Genomic DNA, 21,243 nt, shown 5'->3' with positions numbered 1-21,243 from the left:
GATCCTCCCCCTCTACTCAGCCCTGGTGAGACCCCACCTGGAGTACTGTGTCCAGTTCTGGAGCCCCTATTACAAGAGGGATGTGGAGGTGCTGGAAGGTGTCCAGAGAAGGACCACGAGGATGATCAGAGGGCTGGAGCACCTCTCCTATGAGGACAGACTGAAGGAGTTGGGGCTGTTCAGTCTGGAGAAGAGAAGGCTCCCAGGTGACCTAATTGTGGCCTTCCAGTATCTGAAGGGGGCCTAGAAGAAGGCTGGGGAAGGACTTCTGAGGATCTCAGGTAGTGATAGGACTAGGGGGAATGGAATGAAGCTGGAGGTGGGGAGATTGAGGCTGGATGTGAGGAGGAAGTTCTTCCCCATGAGAGTGGTGAAACCCTGGAATGGGTTGTCCAGGGAGGTGGTTGAGGCCCCATCCCTGGAGGTGTTTAAGCCCAGGCTGGATGAGGCTTTGGCCAGCCTGATCTAGTGTGGGGTGTCCCTGCCCATGGCAGGGGGGTTGGAACTAGATGATCCTTGTGGTCCCTTCCAACCCTGACTGATACTATGATACTATGATACTATGACAAGCTCTGCCACATCTCCAGACATGTAGGACCACCAAGAGTTGGTCTTGATAAGTCTGGGGATAAGAGTATTTGGAGCTGGCCTGTGAGAAACAAGGATGCTTTAACACGAGAGGAAAAAAATAAACCCAACCAGCAGCTGAACAGTGGTAGTGTGAAGAGAGGAATGAAGAAAAGGGCAGAGGGGTTAATATTTGCCATTTATTCTGTGTGCAAGATTGGATGTCAAGGAATTATTAGATATTATGAGTGGGACAAGGCAGGAGACGTGACTGTGTTAAGTCATTCTGTTAGTCCCAAAGCACCTTCACGACACCCCTGATTTGAAGCAATTGCTTTTCTTAGTAATGATGTTCTGTAACTGTAAGGTGGAAGGGGGAAAAACCCCAGCCAGTTATAGCCTTTATGCATTACAGATTTTTGATTAAATTAAGGAATGTTAGAAGTAAAGATCAGAATATGAAAGCTGACTTTTAATATGCATTTAAATGCTACTCAGGTTTTTTTTTTCCCTCCTCTGACCACAACTTCATTCTCTCTTTTGAATTCACTATTGGCAATGTACACAATTATGGATGTGGTCAGCACTAAGCTGGAAAAAAAAATATCTTCCCTTTTTCACTCCTACAAGTAGCACTGCAGATTTTTATGGAATGCTTGCATTAAAGTGACATCAAGAGGCAGGAGTCTGTTGTTCCAGGTCACTGAAGAGTGAATGGCAGCTCTAAAGAGCTTGTTTTACAAAGAGACAGAGCAGGAAATTGCTGGTAACAGTTGTGTGTTTTATTTGGGAATAACTTGGGAATTTAATATTGGGTTGCTTCCTTTACTTCCAGAGCCAAGCACAGCCCTGTGCATTGTTCTTGTTCTTGCAGGTTGCCAGAGAAGATTCTTGTGCCTTTGAGTGGTGCCCAGTGATAGGACATGGGGCAGTGGGTGCAAACTGGAAGGCAGGAGGCTTCACTTGAGCTTAAGGAGAATCTTCTTTACTTTGAGGGTGTCAGAGCACTTTAATGGGCTGCCCAGAGAGGTTGTGGGGTCTCTTTCTCTGGGGAGATTCCAATCTTGTCTGGGTGCAATCCTGTGTAGCCTGCTTTAGCAGGGTAGTTGAACTAGATGCTCTCCAGAGGTTCCCTTCAACCTTTGCCATTCTTTGACCAGTCACAAATGTGTCATTTAAAAACTCAGGCCAAGAAGGTGACGTGTCATTTACAGCATGGTCTCAAGGTGGATTGGAATTGGTAGTTGGTAGGGTTTTGTTTGTTTGTGTGTGTGTGTGGGGGGTTGTCTTTGTTTTTCTCTTTGGTTTTTATTTTGTTCATTTGTTGGTTTTTCATAGAGTTGATGTCCAAGGAGACCTTATTGTGGCCTATATTAAGGGGGCCTACAAGAAAGCTGGTGAGGGACTCTTTAGGGTGTCAGGTACTGATAGGACTAGGGGAAATGGAACAAAACTAGAAATGGATGTTAGAAGAAGTTCTTCCCCATGAGGGTGGTGAGACACTGGCACAGGTTGCCCAGGGAGGTGGTGGAAGCCTCATCCCTGGAGGTTTTTAAGGCCAGGCTGGATGTGGCTCTGGGCAACCTGCTGTAGTGTGAGGTGTCTCTGCCCATGGCAGGGGGGTTGGAACTACATGATCCTTGAGGACCATTCCGACAATTTTATGGTTCTGTGAGTAAGGGGTCCAAAAAGCCATAGTTACCGGTACGGCCGGTAGCAAATCTCCGTCCTGCCTTGTGTACCTATATTGTGACCACCAGAGGGCAGTGTCGCTCCAAACAAGTCCTTTTAGTGCTCGCCATGCAATCCCCTAGCGCGCATCTATGGTTCGCCACCGAGAGGTGAAACTAGAGATCTTCTGCGTACAAGTGGAAGCCTTGTGTAAAAACGAATGTTTAGGTCTGGAATGTCTTTCAAAATTAATTTTGCAACATGTATTTTTTTATATTGAATGAGTTCAGCTCATCTGTTACTTCTTTGAGACAGTGCTGGCTACATAGTATCATAGTATCAGTCAGGGTTGGAAGGGACCACAAGGATCATCTAGTTCCAACCCCCCTGCCATGGGCAGGGACACCCCACACTACATCAGGCTGGCCAGAGCCTCATCCAGCCTGGGCTTAAACACCTCCAGGGATGGGGCCTCAACCACCTCCCTGGACAACCCATTCCAGGGCTTCACCACTCTCATGGTGAAGAACTTCCTCCTCACATCCAGCCTGAATCTCCCAACCTCCAGCTTCATTCCATTCCCCCTAGTCCTATCACTACCTGAGATCCTGAGAAGTCCCTCCCCAGCCTTCCTGTAGGCCCCCTTCAGATACTGGAAGGCCACAATTAGGTCACCTGGGAGCCTTCTCTTCTCCAGACTGAACAGCCCCAACTCCTTCAGTCTGTCCTCATAGGAGAGGTGCTCCAGCCCTCTGATCATCCTCGTGGTCCTTCTCTGGACACCTTCCAGCACCTCCACATCCCTCTTGTGATAGGGGCTCCAGAACTGGAGGCAGTACTCCAGGTGGGGTCTCACCAGACCCCAGGCATGTCTCATTCCAGGTTCTCCCTCTGGGCATCTACCAGCTCTCTCTTGTGCGTCATTGGAACCCTCATAGGAAAAAAAGTTCTTCCTCATACCTAGTCTATATCTCTCCTCTCTCTGTCTCTCTCATCCATTGTCTTGTTGCAACAGGCTGTGCTAAAAAGATTGTCCCCATCTTTCTTCTTGGCCCCTTTAGACACTGAAAGTCCACGAGATGGTCTCCCTGGAGCCTACTCTTCTCCAGACTGAACAACCCCAACTTCGTGTCATCTGCAAAGTTGATAATGATGGACTCCATCCTCTCATCCAGATCATCAATAAAGGCTCAGCCCTCCAGCCAGTTCCTAACCCAGCTCAGAGTGCTGCTGTCCAAGCCATGGGCTGACACCTTGGCCAGGAGCTTGCTATGGGGTATGGTGTCAAAAGCCTAGTCTAGCTAGAGGAAGACATTTTTTACTGTGATAGTGTTGAAACACTGCAAGAGGTTGTCCAGAGAAGCTGTGGATGCCCCATCCCTGGAAGTGTTCAAGGTCAAGTTGGATGGGGCTTTGAGCAACCTGCTCTAGTGGAAGTTGTCCATTTCCATAGCAAGGGAGTTGGAACTACCTGATCATTAAGGTCCCTCCCAACTCAACCCATTCCATGATTCTGTGATTCTCTAACTGCATTTTCTCATGTAGCACTAAAATAGATTTAAATATGCATTGGGTTAGGAACTGGCTGGAGGGCCAAGCCCAGAGAGTGGTGGTGAATGGTGCCACATCCAGCTGGCAGCCAGTCACTAGTGGTGTGCCCCCAGGGATCAGTGCTGGGCCCTGTGCTCTTTAACATCATTATTGATGATCTGGATGAGGGTATTGAGTCCATCATCAGTAAATTTGCTGATGACACCAAGCTGGGGGCAGGAGTTGATCTGCTGGAGGGTAGAGAGGCTCTGCAGAGGGACCTTGACAGGCTGGACAGATGGGCAGAGTCCAACATGATGGCATTCAACAAGTCCAAGTGCCAGGTGCTGCACTTTGGCCATGGCAACCCCATGCAGAGCTACAGGCTGGGGTCAGAGTGGCTGGAGAGCGGCCAGGCAGAGAGGGACCTGGGGGTACTGGTCGATGGCAGGCTGAACATGAGCCTGCAGTGTGCCCAGGTGGCCAAGAGGGCCAATGGCATCCTGGCCTGCATCAGGAACAGTGTGGCCAGCAGGAGCAGGGAGGTCATTCTGCCCCTGTACACTGCACTGGTTAGGCCACACCTTGAGTCCTGTGTCCAGTTCTGGGCCCCTCAGTTTAGGAAGGAGGTTGACTTGCTGGAATGAGTCCAGAAAAGGGCAACAAAGTTGGTGAGGGTTTGGAACACAGCCCTGTGAGGAGAGACTGAGGGAGCTGGGGTTGCTTAGCCTGCAGAAGAGGAGACTGAGGGGAGACCTTATCGCTCTCTACAACTACCTGAAGGGAGGTTGTAGACAGGCAGAGGTTGGTCTCTTCTCCCAGGCAACCAGCACCAGAACAAGAGGACACAGTCTCAGGCAGCACCAGGGGAGGTTAAGGTTGGATGTTAGGAAGAAGTTCTACACAGAGAGAGTGATTGCCCATTGGAATGGGCTGCCTGGGGAGGTGGTGGAGTCACCATCATTGGAGGTGTTCAGGAGGAGACTTGATGGGGTGCTTGGTGCTATGGTTTAGTTGATTAGGTGGGTTGGACTGGTTGATGGGTTGGACATGATGATCTTGAAGGTCTCTTCCAACCTGGTTTATTCTATGTAATTCTATGTAATTCTATGCCCTTCTGCTTCATGGAGCTGAGTTAGAGGCTTAAACTGCAGCAGGCTTTTAGCACCCTGCTTTGGTTTTCAAAAAACACTTAAACTCTGTGCAAACTTCTCAGCCTGGTTCATTCTGACTTTGTCCTTCAGGGATATGGCTTGTGGGTGGCAGACATTACCCTGTATGAGCAGGAGTGCTTGTATTGATCATATTGCCTTTCACACTTGATACCAAAATGGTGTTTTGGCTCAGGCAAAGCAGTTCTTGATTTAAAGTTTAATTGTAGATAAACTGCATGTGTGAGTACAAATCATCTCACTGATGTTGGTATACACCTGCCAAGTGCTCTTCTGGGCCTACCATCAGACATCACGTTCACTTCACAAGCATCAAAGCACTTATCAAAAACTGCATACTAGCAGTGTGCCAGAAACCTCCGGGTGGAAAAGAAGTCAGCTCTTTTGTTCTCCCTCTCTCAGCCCTCGGTGATAATGACTTAGGAGTTGTTTGTATCCTCAAATGTTCAACACCAGTGGTTCAGAAAGCAAACTGGGAGCTCTGCTCTGTGTTATGAACAGGTGATGACAGGTTTTAGGAGGGAAAAAAAAAAAAAGGAGGCAATTCATCTTAGAAGGATCTGAATCAGACAGCTCCAACAGCAAGCTTGACCAAAGGTGAGTGAAGATACGGATCTAAAGGGAGTGACAGATCTAAAGGGGGTGATCACAGCTTTTAGTTGGCTCTGGCGTTGTCTGCTTCTGATGCCAAAGGAAAAATTGTAGCACTGTGGAAAAGGTACATGACTAATTGATAGCTGGGTTTGTATTCACACACTCCCTTTGAGCTGTGATTTCCTTCAGAGAGAGCAGTTTGTTAAGCTCACCTTTGCTGGAGTCCCTGGTGATAAGGTGCATGTAAGTCTTGTGAGGAGCAGATGAGGGAAATGGGGTGGTTTAGTCTGGAGGAGGCTCTCTACAACTCTACAGAAGAAGGCTGGAGTGAGGTGGGGATTGCTCTCTTCTCCTTAGCATTAGGTGATAAATGAAGTTGTTCCAGGGGAGGTTTAAGTTGGATATTAGGAAATATTTCTGTCCTGAAAGAGTGGCCAAATAATAGAACAGGTTGTGCAGGGAGATGGTGGAGTCACCATCCCTGCAGGTGTCCAAGGAACATGTGGACATGACACCTGGGACATGATTTAACAGACATGATGGTGTTAGGATGATGGTTGGAGTCAATGACCTTAAAAGTCTCACCCAACTGAAACAATTCTATGATTCTATTTGCTCACTGTCTGCTTCTGCTGCCATGATGCTGAAGCAAAGAAGAACCTCAGTGTGTTAGATAGGAAGAGCAATTTGAGTGAGTGGCTCCCTGTGGCAGAAGTTTGCATTAGTGAAGTGGTTGTTTCTAGTGCTAGGAGACCTCTCATGCCAGTTTGTCATTGCCTTCACATAATTGCTTTGAAAGTTCAGTAAGATTAAGGCATTATTAACAGAACTGTTTCTTTCATTTCACTCAAGCAGACCCAGCACTTTTGCTAGGGGAAATTGCCACATCTTTTGTTTGCTTGTATTTTACACTTCAGCTTATTTTTTTGCAGTGTAACAGGTGTTAAGTGAAGCACTTTTAGTTGTGAGGGATCAGGAAATCCAGCAGCAAAGCACTGGTATGTTAGTCAAGGGAAGTACAATCTACTCCTTTTGGCGTAATTGTTTGTGTTATGGTCTTGATTGGATTCCTGTTCTGTTTGCCTGCATTCTTCTGATTGAGAGCTGCCTAAACATGAGCCAGCAGTGTGCCCAGGTGGCCGAGAAGGCCAATGGCATCCTGGCCTGCATTAGGAATAGTGTGGCCAGCAGGAGCAGGGAAGTCATTGTGCCCCTGTACTCTGCACTGGTTAGGCCACACCTTGAGTACTGTGTCCAGTTCTCGGCCCCTCAGTTTAAGAAGGACATTGAGACACTTGAACGTGTCCAGAGAAGGACAACAAGGCTGGGGAGAGGCCTTGAGCACAGCCCTGTGAGGAGAGGCTGAGGGAGCTGGGATTGTTTAGCCTGGAGAAGAGGAGGCTCAGGGGAGACCTCATTGCTCTCTACAACTACCTGAAGGGTGGTTGTAGCCAGGAGGGGGTTGGTCTCTTCTCCCAGGCAACCAGCACCAGAACAAGAGGACACAGTCTCAAGCTGCACCAGGGGAAGTTTAGGCTCGAGGTGAGGAAAAAGTTCTTCACTGAGAGAATCATTTGCCATTGGGATGTGCTGCCCAGGGAGGTGGTGGAGTCACCATCCCTGGATGTGTTCAAGAGGGGATTGGATGTGGCACTTGGTGCCATGGTCTAGTCATGGGTCTGTGGTGACAGGTTGGACTCTATGATCTTTGAGGTCTCTTCTAACCTTAGTGATACTGTGATTCTACTTTTCAATTTACAGCATAGACACTTGGATGTGTGGATGCTCATTGCAGTTTGAGATGGAATAGGGTCTCACATGGGATCTCTGCCCCTAAGGTAATACAGGGAATGAGTAAGAACAGTCACACAGAATAGTACATGAACATTAAACCTGTGTTTCACAGCACTATTACACAGAATGGCTGAGGTCAGAAGGGACCTCTAGTCCAATTCTTCTGCCAGAGTAGATTTCCCTAGAGAAGGTTGCACAGGACTGTGTGCAGGTGGGTTTTGAATGACTCCAGATACAGATGAAAATTACTCATTTTACCATGCAGTACATCAAGATAGCTAAATACCTTGATGACAGGAAGGCTGTGCATTGCATGGAGGAGCTAAGCAGCATCTAGGCCTCTTGGTGCCCAAGTTCATACTTTGATCAAAAAGACTAAAGTATGGATCCCCCTAGATGTGCTCTCCAGCTGCTTCCAGTTAGTGGTAAACTTAAGAACTGTGAGATCAGGAAGTGTTACCCAGTTCATATATGGAGAGTGCACATCCTGTGCTTGGGTCACTGTGTGTGGTTTTGTTGGTTGTTCTTTACCTTCAGCTGCTGCTTGAGTTTCTTGGCCTAAAAAGTGAGCAGTGGCTTTGCTGTTTTCTCTAGATATGCTGGGCCCACACTGAATCAGCTGGAGCTCTGGAAGTTTCTAGGAGAGTGAGCTGAGGGCACTGAGTGTCTAAGGGCTTTCTTTATTCAGTAAGATGTTAGCAACATCCTTCAAGGACAACATTAATACACCAGATATTTGAAACAACTGTGCCAAGCCTGCCATGTCTCAATTATTCTGTTTCTACCTTGGTATGAGTGTCAGCCTGCTGAGAGGTGCCATGATGAAGCTTGGAAGCCTGAACTTCCATGTCACCTTTAAACAAAGATTGGTTTGGGGTCAGATTCAGCCAAGGTGTAACTGCAGCCAGATGGTAATTTTCTCTTGTGACACTGGTTCCCCGGAATTTAAACTTTTGTTATAAACACCCTTTTTCTCCCATCTTCTCTGATTGCTGGCCCTCAGGTTTTCAGAATACAATTCACTATATGACTGAAAGGAGTTTTCAGGAATCTTGGGGAAAACACTTTTGAGACACATGGACTGATGCCTTTCTTCTCAGTGGGTAACATTTCTGAACTTAACAGATGAGATAATTTAGGTTAGGATATCACTGCAGAATTTGACTAAACACCATCACAACTTCCTAGTATGCCCAGTGGCCAAGTAAGTCTGAACAATGACAGTTTGAAAGATGATAGAAGATCTTTGCTGGGAAAAGTGACAATGTGGCAGTTTCAGACTGTGCCTGGAAAGTTTTCCACAGATCTTGAACAGAAAGTGGTAGAATGGAAGTAAATTGCCAGTGGATGTAAAAAGGAAAATAGTAAGTTCTAAACAATCCCGTGGGATAGGTAACAAACATACAGGTTAGTTGTGTACAATAACTTGCTCTGGTTTTGGCTTCTTCACTCTAGCAGATACTAGCTCTGGCTTCTGTTGGCTTTGCTGACCTTGACTGTGTGCTTTGTTGTGGCTGAGTATCTAACAAACAACTCTCTGCTCATTTCTCTCCTCTGTAGTGTACTGGGGGGGAGGTAGGGAACAGGGAAGGGGAAGCTATTAGTAGCTCCCTTGGTTTGTCCAGGGGGGGTCTTGTGCTGTTTATGAATTGTAAATACCTGTAAATATTGTGTATACGTATACAATATTTATACATATACAATATACATATTCATTGCATTTAATTTTAGATTGTGGTTGTGGTTGTAAATACAGCTTCATTTGCTTCCAACTGAGCTAGTATGGCAAATTTATGTTGGGGGAATCTTCAACCCACCACAGACAGCATCAATAGTATCATAGTATCAGTCAGGGTTGGGAGGGACCACAAGGATCATCTAGTTCCAACCCCCCTGCCATGGGCAGGGACACCCCACACTACATCAGGCTGCCCAGAGCCTCAGCCAGCCTGGGCTTAAACACCTCCAGGGACAGGGCCTCGACCACCTCCCTGGACAACCCATTCCAGGGCTTCACCACTCTCATGGTGAAGAACCTCCTCCTCACATCCAGCCTCAATCTCCCCACCTCCAGCTTCATTCCATTCCCCCTAGTCCTATCACTACGTGAGATCCTCAGAAGTCCTTCCCCAGCCTTCCTGTAGGCCCCTTTCAGATACTGGAAGGCCACAATTAGGTCACCTGGGAGCCTTCTCTTCTCCAGGCTGAACAGCCCCAACTCCTTCAGTCTGTCCTCACAGGAGAGGTGCTCCAGCCCTCTGATCATCCTCGTGGCCCTTCTCTGGACACCTTCCAGCACCTCCACATCCCTCTTGTAACAGGGGCTCCAGAACTGGAGGCAGTACTCCAGGTGGGGTCTCACCAGGGCTGAGTAGAGGGGGAGGATCACCTCCCTTGCCCTGCTGGCCACACTTCTCCTGAAGCAGCCCAGGATCTGATTGGCTTTGCAGGCTGCAAGTGCACACTGAGAGCTCATGTTGAGCTTCTTGTCCACCAGCACCCCCAAGTCTCTCTCCTCAGGGCTGCTTTCCAGCCAGTCCCTGCCCAGCCTGGATTTGTGCCTGGGATTGCCTTGACCCAGATGCAGGACCCTGCACTTGCTCTTGTTGAACCTCATGAGGTTGGCTTGTGCCCACCTCTCCAGCCTGTCCAGGTCCCTCTGGATGGCCTCCCTTCCCTCCAGCGTGTCTGCTGCACCACACAGCTTGGTGTCATCAGCAAACTTGCTGAGGGTGCACTCAATGCCACTGTCCATGGCACCCACAAAGATGTTGAACAAGACAGGTCCCAGGACTGATCCCTGAGGGACTCCGCTTGTCACTGGCCTCCACTGGGACATGGAGCCATTGACAGCCACTCTTTGGGTGCGGCCATCAAGCCAGTTCCTTATCCATCTAGTGGTCCACCCATCAAACCCATGTGTCACCAGTTTGGAGACCAGGATGTGGTGTGGGACAGTGTCGAAGGCTGTGCTCAGGTCCAGGTAAACGACATCAGTTGCTCGCCCCTCAGCTATTAATTTTGTCACCTGCTCATAGAAGGCCACCAGGTTGGTCAGGCAGGATTTGCCCTTGGCAAAGCCATGCTGACTGTTCCCAATCACCTCTTCACTATTCTTCTGAACCAGTAGTGCCTCCAGGAGGATCTGCTCCATGATCTTTCCAGGCACAGAGGTGAGACTGACTGGCCTGTAGTTCCCTGGTTCCTCCTTCTTACCCTTTTTGAAAATGGGGGTAAGAAGCATGGGAATAACAAGCCTGCTGCTTAGATACACACATTTTGTTGATTAGAGCTATCTGGTTATAGGGCCTGTCAAGTGTTTATAATGAAGCCTGAGTGCAGTAGTAGGGGTCCTGCATGTGCAACATGTCTAAGGAGAAATTCTGCAGTGAAACATTTCCATTTTGGAGAGCTTTTGGGGGAGAAATAGCTGAACAAATACCAAAGATTGTGCAAGGTCATCTCCCCTCCTGGTAGTGCCTGGTTAACGTACTTCTGTGATGTATTTTGTTCCCCAGTTCAAGAGAGGTTCTCTCTCCAATCAGGAGATTGCTGGAGAGAATCCAATGGAGAGCCATAAGGATGATTAGGGGACTTCAGCATCTCCCCAATGAAGAGAGGCTGAGAGCCCTGGGGCTGTTCAGTCTTGAGAAGAGAAGACTGAGAGAGGATCTGATCAATGTCTATCAATCTCTGAGGGGTGGGTGTCAAGTGGAGGGGGCCAGGCTCTTTTTGGTGGTGTGCTGTAATAAGACAAGAAACAATGGATACAAACTTGAACTTCAACCTGAGGAGAAACCTCTTTGCATCGAGGGTGACAGAGCCCTGGAACAGGCTGCCCAGAGAGGTTATGGAGTCTCCTTCTCTGGAGACTTCCAAAACCCACCTGGATACATTCCTGTGTGGACTACCCTAAGTGATCTTGCTCTGACAGGGAGGTTGGACTTGATCTCTGGAGGTGCCTTCCAACCTCTTTTGTTCTGTGATTCTGTGATTGCTTGTTGCAGGGTGAAAGGAGTGAGAATGGTTACAGCTTTGTGATCATGAAGAGTAAAACTTGTTTTGTTCCTGTTGTGGATGGCTTGTTCCCAGTTAACATTGCTGATAAGTGTGGAGTAGGCTGCCCAGAGAGGTTATGGAGTCTCCCTCTCTAGAGACTTTCCAAACCTGGTTGGACGTGTTCCTAGGTTACCTGCCCTAGGTGATCCTGCTTTGGCAGGGGAGTTGGACTAGATGATCTCCAGAGGTCCCTTCCAAAACCTAGCATTCTGTGATTCCATATTACAGTAGAAACAAAGCATACAAACCCCACAAATGAACAGCATTTTCAGGGCTAATTTTTAGGCAAGGCAGAATCTGCTAATTAAATTTACTAATGACATAATGTTGGAAGGCAATATCAAAACAAAGAAGGCCTGGAACATCATGTGGGAAGCACTGCATAACCCTGAGGACTGGCGTAGTAGAAATCAGGTGAAGTTTGGTAGTGCAGATCATGAAGTCATGTCCTGAGGATAAGAAGGAAAATTTTGAGAGAAGAGGTAAGATCTGCCAAGAAAAGAGAGAGCTAGAACAGCTGGGTGCAGCTGCCAGCTGCTAGTGTACTGTGGACTGGCACTTAGATGGAAGGCAAATGAAATCCTAAAATGTGTCTGGTTGCTGTCTCAGAGTACGTTGAGCAAGCTAATGCTCCACAGAGAGGTGACCTGTTTGATGTAAAAGACAATGTTGACACAAGAACAAAGGGAAAGATGCAAGAAGGAGATTCCTAAGCAAAAACAAACAAACAAATCCAGAAACACCCAAACAAGCAAACAAATAACCAAACCCCCAACACATTTGCTTTAAACTTTGATTTCCATGCTTCTAGTACCAGAGAACAATAATTCATGATTCAAAGGCCTCTTTTCCAGTCATCATTTATGTTCTCAGAATCACAGCTAAAACATGTGAGGGCTCGTTTTTGTCACCTAAATTATATCAACCACCAAGAAATGTGGGAGGCAATCCTAAAGAAAAGCCAGAGTCGGGTTGCCAGTTGGATCAGGGTTCACCAGGCCATGCCAGAGCACAGCTGGCTGTGTATAATTTGCCTGAAAAATAAAGACAAATCACAGCATCATAGAATTGTTTTGGCTGAAAAAGACCTTTAAGGTCATGGAGTCCAACCATTATCTTAACTCCACAAAGTCTGGTGCTAAACTATGTTCCCCAGCATTGCATCTCTGCATTTTTAAAACACTTCCAAAGAGGGGGATTCAACTATCTCCTTGGGGAGCCTGCTTGAGACCCCTTCCCGTGAAGAAATTTCTTCTGATATCCAACCTAAGCCTCCTCTGGTGCAACTTGAGGCCATTTCTTCAAAATGGGAAGAGTGGGTTTTGATTAAGCTCAGGATCAAACAGAGGCCCACAAAAATGCAGAATCTCTCCTAGGCTGCTCTCAGCAGAATCTTCAGCTAGCCCACTCAAAGTAAAATCAGAGCCAGGCAGGATATGGCAAAACTGATGTGTGTGTTAGGGTGAAACTGAAACTGCAGGTCAGAAAAGGGAGAAGGATGTGTGTTTTCTTTCCTAAGGAAATGAAACTTGAAAAGACAGAGCTGAGGCTTAAAAGAGTCTTGAATACCTAGGCTTCTGCATCAGAGTTTGTGAAGTGCTTGCTTCAGTCCAGTTCTACAATCTCAAACCAGTAAACCCCCAGTAGCAAAGCTAATAAATGCTTAAGATTCCAAGAGACAGGCTTGTAATGAACCAAGGAAGCGAGGCTTGGTTTTAGTACATGGAAATGAATTCTGCTGATTCTGATGGGGGGGTGGGGGGGGAGGGTATCCTTTGTATGGTAATGGCTGTAATGAATTCAAAACAGACTTAAATCATATTCAAAACATCATAATTAGTTGTATGGATCCCCTTGGGTAAGGTACTCAGCAAGTGCACATGAAGACATAATTCCCTCTGGGTGTTTACAATCTGACATGAACATGAATATAATGAACTGATGTCACAGAATCACAGCATGGTCACCCAGAGCAGGTTGCACAGGATGGCAATGTTCAGGCAGGTTTTGAACCTCTCCAGAGGAGGAGACTCCACAGCTTCTCTGGGCAGCCTGTTTCAGTGCTCCATCACCCTCAAAACAAAGACGTTCCTCCTCCTGTTTAGGTGGCATTTCAAATGTTACAGTTTGTGCCCGTTGCCCTTTGTCCTGTCACTGGGCACTAATGGAAAGAGTCTGGCCCTATCCTCTTAACCTCCACTGTTTAGATACTGCTAACCATTGAGAAAACCTTCTCTCAATCTTCTCCAGGCCAAACAGCCCCAGGTCTCAGCTTTTCATTGTCAGAGAGATGCTCCAGTTCCCTCATCATCTTTGGAGCTTCTGCTGTAATCTCTCCAGTAGTTTGCTGTCTCTTGAGAGAGAGATTCTAGAAGGGTTCCCAGTACTCTGGATGTGGGCTCAGTAGGACAGAGTAAATTCAACAACAGACCACAGCTTTGCAGATTTCTTCAGTGATGGGATAAATATCTGACCAGGCTGATCACAGCCCATATGGACACCATGAAAAAGAGCAATTTGCAAGAAAATATAATTATTTTCCTTTCACCAGTTGTAGTGGGGCCTCTCTTTGAGGCTACCTGTTTAGTTTTTCAGCCAAAGGTCTGTCCTGGGCCTGACTCATCCTCACTTCTCCCTGGAATTTTAGCCAGAGCTGTTAAGTCTCCCAGTGTGAGAAGCAAAGGATAAGTTTTTTTTCAGTTTTAAAACATCTTAGAAGCTCAGATGCTTTTGTGGCTTATTTCCCTTTGGCAAGAGGATGGACTATGTGTCAGGACTGTGCCTCTTGTGCCTGTGAAAACTGACCTAAATTTGGCCAAGTCAGAAGCCTTTGAAAAAGAATCTCATGTTCTGGGCTGTTGTGCTGAACTTCCACAGTAAAATAAAACAGTGGGTGGGAGAGTGACAGAGACTGGTTGAGAAGATGGTGGGAGAAAGGGGATGGGAAACTAGGACTGGCCTTCTGAAGGTGTTGGAAGGCTTTGGGGGAGTAGAGACAGATTTCCCTAAACAGTCTGGGGTGGGCGTGTGTGTGGCACAAATACATTGGACCAACAACCCAAAAACTACAGGATATATGGGACATGAGAAACTGGGACTGAGCAAGAGCTGTTCCCTACAGGACTGCAGAGATTATTTCTCCCCCTTCTAGAGTATTTTAAAGAGAGGAAAGAAATGCTGAGGTTCTACTATGATGAAAATCATAGGAAACTATGGAATAAACTAACATCTTCTGTCTTCAGATTTGGCCAGCTTACAAACAAACAGAAAATAAGGAGGAAAAAAGGGTTTGAGCTGCTGGTGCTGCAAAAAGTGCAATTTTGTCTCATCCCTGAGATATCTAAGTGATGTTTGCACATCCTTCATGGTAAGATCTGTTTTTCTAAAGGAGATTTAGTATACTTAAGACTCAGACTACCTAAATTTGGTGCATAAAGACAAATGACAACAATCTCCCTTTAAGTGAGTGTTGTTCTTTAGGAACCAAACAAGCAGGGATCTGCACCAACTCAGGTAAGTAAACCCCATTAAAAGGCATGTATGCAAAGGGCATTAATGAAGGTTGTGTAGCTGACATACACTTGGCATTTCAAATGCTTAGAGTTGCAAACTTCATTAGCCTTCTTTCAGCATCCTTTTTTTGTGTCTTTAATTAATGTTGTGTCTTGTTTGTATAGAAGTAGAGCCTGGAAGCAAATATTGTAAGGCTTTGCAGTCATAACATGGAGTATCTGTCAGAAGCCTCAGGTTTTCAGTTACTTGGACAACATCTGAAAAAAAAAAATCTGAGATGTATGAACTTTGTTTTGGGAACACCAATAGCAGCATGTAGTCCCTGACTTGTCTATTTAGACTGTGCCTTTCAGAACAGGAGACATGTCATCTTTGTACAGTTTCTACTACCCTTTGTTACCACCTCAGGACTCTCAATTCTGTGGTGGTAAAGATGGTTAGCAACAGCATGCAATGTAAAAGCTTTTGAAATCCTTAAGCCTCACTGCTGCACATCAGAACTCCCCAGCTGGATGTTGCAGGCTGAGTGCTGGTAACACACAATAGAGATTGTCATTTTGTCTTGTTGCAGATGCTTGTGGTTTTGAAGACATCCACTCTTCTCCTTCCCACAGAGCTCAGAGTGATTTGGGCAGGCAGTAGTGACCATGAAAGTTTCTAGCTTCTATTCATTTCTTATAGTATTAGATAAGCTGCTTGGTTTTGTAACACATGAAACAGCTGGAATCACCTTCCCTGCAAATGCTTCAGTGTCCATCACTCAACTCCTTAGGCAGGCTGGTGGTCAAGGACAGCCTGGCTGAACAATGCATGTTCTCCATCCTGCAGTCTCCTCTGACTGAGCTGGGAGAACACAGCTTGCTCAGGTCAGGAAGCTTGTCTGAGGAGCTCACTCCCTGTTGATGCCAACCATCACTCTGCTCCAGCTCTCTGCAGGTCTCTGGGTGCAGCTTTTCAAAGTCAGCACATTTTTTGGCATCTCTGTTTCCCCCTTCTTCTTTGTCAAGGGTTAGAACTGGGCCTGACACTAAAGAAGTAACAGATGCTCTCTGTGAACCCTCTGCCTTCCCAGTGGGGAAGAGAAAGGAAATAAGGGAGAGAGGCTGCTGGGTTGGGAAAGATACTAAACCAGCTTTATGGGAAATGATAGCAATAAATGACATAGATACAAATAGATGCAAACCAATAGCAACCCCCACCCCTGATGGCAATGATGTCACCATCACCAGTGGTGCTGGGAGCAGGCATTGGGAAAGTCCCAGACTGGGTGCAGGAGTTGGATTCTGAAACTGAATTCAGGTTCAAAGAACCTGACAGAGTCCTCCTTGGATGCCATCCATTGAAGAAGACTCTGAATCTCATGATCCCTCAGCTGTACACCAAACGTGACATCCATGGAATGGAATCCCTTTTTGGTCAGTTCAGGGTCATCTGTCCTGTCCACTCTTCCCCACATGTGCAGCCTTTTGCTCTGCAGCAGCAATGTGGCACACAAGATTTATCAGTGACCTTGGTCTGTACCAAAACCCTTGGCAGTAACTCTGACCATCATCATCCTTGCTGCTAGAATCAGCCACTGTCTGTGCAAAAATGTCCTGAACCTCAGAAAGTGCCTTCACTGAGCTGAGACTGAGCTGAGAAGTCTAATCACTGAGCAGAATTAGTGCTGTTTAGCTCAAACAAGAGTATTTGTTGAATTTATTTGGTACACTGAACACAGGGAGGTTGCAATGCCTACCACATCTGAGAAGCCAGAGTAAAAGGTGTAGTAGGAAGAATGAAAAAAGGTAGCAGTAGGCTAAATTTGTTGTGATTTGATTGGTTGAGAGGCTACAGCATAAGAGGGGCATGGAACTTCTGGAGTGGGTTCAGAGGAGGGCTGGAGAACCTCCCCTCTGGGGACAGGCTGAATGAGTTGGGCTGTTCAGCCTAAAGAACAGAAGGCTCTGGGGAGACCTTATGGCAATCTTCCAGTACCTGAAGGGTGCCTACAAAAGCTGGGGACAGGCTTTTTGCAATGGCTTGTAGTGACTGGATGAGAGAGAATGGATTGAAGCTTGAGGAGAGATTTAGGTTGGAGATTAGGAAGAGATGCTTGACAATGAGGATGGTGGCACACTGAAACAGGTTGCCCAGGGAGGTCATAGATGCCCCCTCACTGGAAGTACTCAAGGCCAGTTAGGATGAGGCCTTGAGCAACCTGATTAGTGGAAGGTGACACTGCCCATGGAAGGGGCGTTGGAACAAGATGATTTTCAAGTCCCTTCCAACCCAAACCATTCCATGAATCTATGAAGAGGTAAAGGGCAGCAGCTTGAACTCTGGAAGTTCCATCTTAAAATGAGGAGCAACTTCTTTACTTTGAGGGTTGTGGAGCACTGGAACAGGCTGCCCAGAGAGGTGGTGGAGTCTCCTTCTCTAGAGTAATTCCAAACCCACCTGAATGCAATCCTGTGCAACCTTCTCTGGCAAAGGGGTTGGACTAGATGATCTGGTGGTGCCTGGTGCCACATCCAGCTGGCAGCCAGGCACTAGTGGTGTCCCCCAGGGATCAGTGCTGGGTCCCATCCTCTTTAATATCTTTATTGATGATCTGGATGAGGGCATTGAGTCCATCATCAGTAAGTTTGCAGATGACACCAAGCTGGGGGCAGGAGTTGATCTGTTAGAGGGTTGGAGAGCTCTGCAGAGGGACCTTGACAGGCTGGACAGATGGGCAGAGTCCAAGGGTATGAGATTTAACACATCTAAGTGCCAGGTTCTGCACATTGGCCACAACAATGCCATGCAGTGCTACAGGCTGGGGTCAGAGTGGCTGGAGAGCAGCCAGGCAGAAAGGGACCTGGGGGTAGTGGTTGATAGAAGGCTGAGCATGAGCCAGCAGTGTGCCCAGGTGGCCAAGAAGGCCAATGGCATCCTGGCCTGGATCAGGAACAGGAGCAGGGAAGTCATTCTGCCCCTGTACTCAGCACTAGGTACACCACACCTTGAGTCCTGTGTCCAGTTCTGGGCCCCTCAGTTTAGGAAGGATGTTGACTTGCTGGAATGTGTCCAGAGAAGGGCAACAAAGCTGGGGAGAGGTCTGGAGCACAAGCCTTGTGAGGAGAGGCTGAGGGAGCTGGAGTTGCTTAGCCTGGAGAAGAGGAGGCTCAGAGGAGACCTTATTGCTGTCTACAACTACCTGAAGGGAGGTTGTAGCCAGGTGGGAGTTGGTCTCTTCTCCCAGGCAACCAGCACCAGAACAGGAGGACACAGTCTCAAGCTGTGCCAGGGGAGGTTTAGGCTGGATGTTAGGAAGAAATTCTTCATAGAAAGAGTGATTTGCCATTGGAAATTGCTGCCCAGGGAGGTGTTGGAGTCACCATCACTGGAGGTATTTAGGAAGAGACTGGATGGGGTGCTTGGTGCCATGGTTTAGTTGATTGGATAGTGTTGGATGATAGGTTGGATGTGATGATCTTGAAGGTCTCTTCCAACCTGGTTAATTCTATTCTGTACCATTCTAGTCTAGTCTAGTCTATTTCCAGAGGGCCCTTCCAACCTCCACCATTCTGTGATTCTGTGTGATTGTGTGGAAGTCTGTGGAATGTCTCTGGTCTGATGTGTGGCAGACTTGTGACTGGCAGGAGAGTTTGGCTCAGCTTGCAGGCATGTGGATGAACCTCAGGATCAAAACCTTCCGTTCCATTTCAAGCCACAAGAAAAGACATCTCACGTGCTCAGACAAAGCTTCTGGTTCATCAGCTGCCTTCTTTTGATCTGCAGCAAGTCCCACAAATCACACTTTGGATGCTTACTTTGTTGTATAAGGGAGAAGTGCTAGTGTAGACATTCCTAATGACGTCCCCTCCACCACAGAAGGTGACACCACAGCTAACAACAATAGTGGGCATAACTGGCAAACCTGTTCTCTTGAAACCAGAGTGCAAATAACACGCTGACATTGTGACTTCACTGCTCTATAATGCACTCTTTGGGTTTGTGCTGCAAGCAAAAAGGCAACTTGCTTTAAAGAAAACCCAAATCTCTGTGAGGCTGAAGTCTCAGGGGTGCTTGTTCTTCACTGGCTATCCTGCAGAGCAACCAGCAATCTGCAGCTTAGCCAGTAAGCCTCTCAAACCCAGTAATCTGGCCTCAATGCATGGGAGAGGAATGGACCTGCTGGAGAAGTTCCAGAGGATGCCACAAAATTGATCTGAGGGTTGGCACTCCTCTGCTGTGAGGACAAGCTGAGAGAGTTGGGGTTGTTCAGTCAGGAGAAGAGAAGGCTCCAGGGAGACCTTGTGGACTTTCAGTACTTTAAAGGGGGCAATTAGAAAGTTCAAAAAAGACTTTCCAGCCTGCCTAGAAAAATGGACAACAGTTTGTCTCTTCGCGGATGAAGCGAAGAAAGGGGAACAGGGACACAGGGACTCACAGGGTTCGTGCACTGTAGATTCCTCGTAGATTCTTCCTTTGGATGCGATGTAGCTGTGCAACACTCTGAAATTAAACTCTTTCAGCTAGAATTAAATTTCTTTGTGGAATACACTGAGTTTCACCATTCTCTTGCATTACCCAATAAGTGTGACCCCGACCTTCAGCTGAAACCACCCCTCGGACAGGTTTAGCCTCTCCTGAGGGTGAAAATGCCCAAACAGTTTTACCTAACAGATTCTTTTCTCTAACAACAGGAACTCTATCACCTTCTACTTTCTGTAGCAGATCTGAATGTGCAGGTCCAGCTGGGTTCACTGAACCTCTACTATTTACCAGCCAGGCTGCTTGTGCTAAATGTTTTTCCCAGTTTTTCAAAGATCCACCCCCCATGGCTTTAAGAGTGGTCTTCAACAAACCGTTGTAGTGTTCAATCTTCCCTGCAGCTGGTGCATAGTAAGGAACATGGAATATCTACTCAATACCGTGCTCTTTGGCCCAGTTCATTACAAGGTTGTTAGGTTTATATGGGGTTGGGGTTTTGTTTGTTTGTTTGTTTTGGTTTTGTTTGGGTTTGGTTTTGTTTGGTTTTGGTTTGGTTTGGTTTCAGTTTTGGTTTTGTTTCTTAAGGTACCCCAAAGAAAAGATCCCCACTAGACTGAAAAATAATCTTGTTTGTACGTCCTTATTGTGTTTCACTGAAATGGAATATGACTTCATTCCTCTCACAAGCTCTCACAATCCCTTTCGGGATTCAAGACACCACTTATGCTTATATAACACATCTAGAGCACACAGTCTCAGGCTGCGCCAGGGAGGTTCAGGCTGGAGGTCAGGAGGAAGTTTTACACGGAGAGAGTGATTGCCCATTGGAATGGGCTGCCCGGGGAGGTGGTGGAGTTGCCATCGCTGGAGGTGTTCAGGAGGAGACTTGACAGGGTGCTTGGTTGCATGGGTTAGTTGGTTGGGTGGTGTTGGATGATAGATTGGACGCGATGATCTTGAAGGTCCCTTCCAACCTGGTCTGGTCTATTCTATTCTATTCTATTCTGTTCTGTTCTGTTCTGTTCTGTTCTATTCAAAATGCCATTCTTGTCCTGCTTTGGTCTTTGCATTTTGGTTTTTTTTTAATTTCAAGAGAGTAAAGCATGCTAATGCAAAGATTTCTTTTGTTTTCATGCTTCCATTTTAAAATGAAGAGATTTCTGATTTATAGTCATGTTAAAAATATGTATCACAGAATCATAGAATCAATAAGGTTGGAAAAGACCTCAAAGATCATCAAGTCCAACCTGTCACTCAACACCTCATCACTAACTAAACCGTGGCTCAGGCCCCATTGTGACAGGGAAGGGGTGATGATTTAAAACAACAAGAGGGAGATTCAGACTAGACAGGAGTTCACCACTGACGGTGGTGAAACACTGCTCCAGGTTACCTGGAGAGGTGTTAGATGCCCCATCACTGGAAATATTCCAGGTCAGGTTGGAGGGACTCTGAGCAACCTGATTTAGCTGAAGATGTCCCTGACTAGATGACCTTTAAAGGGCCCATCAAACGCAAGCCAGCAGAATCTTTCATTTGACAGTGACTGGCCAGGCAGGAAACTTGCTTTGTAGTGGGAATCTGCCAGAAGCATTCCTCACACCCCCCAAAAGCAGGGATTTCAGCTGCATTTCTGCTCACCCTCAACACCTGCAAATAGCTATGCTGTTAAAAATAACAAACCTAGAAGGAGCAGAACTTCCTATACAGCTTTTGAGGACTGGTGTTGTTTGCTGAGCTCATTTATTTTCTTAAGCAACTTAAGTTTATGCATTTGAATTTATTCCTCTTACTAAATGTGCCTTATAACCTGCTGTTAGTTTGGTGATGTTCTTAGTCATCACATCATCTTGCAGTGTTTAGGGAAGAAAACACAGAAAAG

Source organism: Melanerpes formicivorus, unplaced genomic scaffold (genome assembly GCF_026170545.1).
Source record: "Melanerpes formicivorus ecotype bairdi unplaced genomic scaffold, bMelFor1.0.p_v2 SCAF_1, whole genome shotgun sequence".
Classification (NCBI taxonomy): Eukaryota; Metazoa; Chordata; class Aves; order Piciformes; family Picidae; genus Melanerpes; species Melanerpes formicivorus.
Note: the sequence above shows the minus strand (reverse complement) of the source record.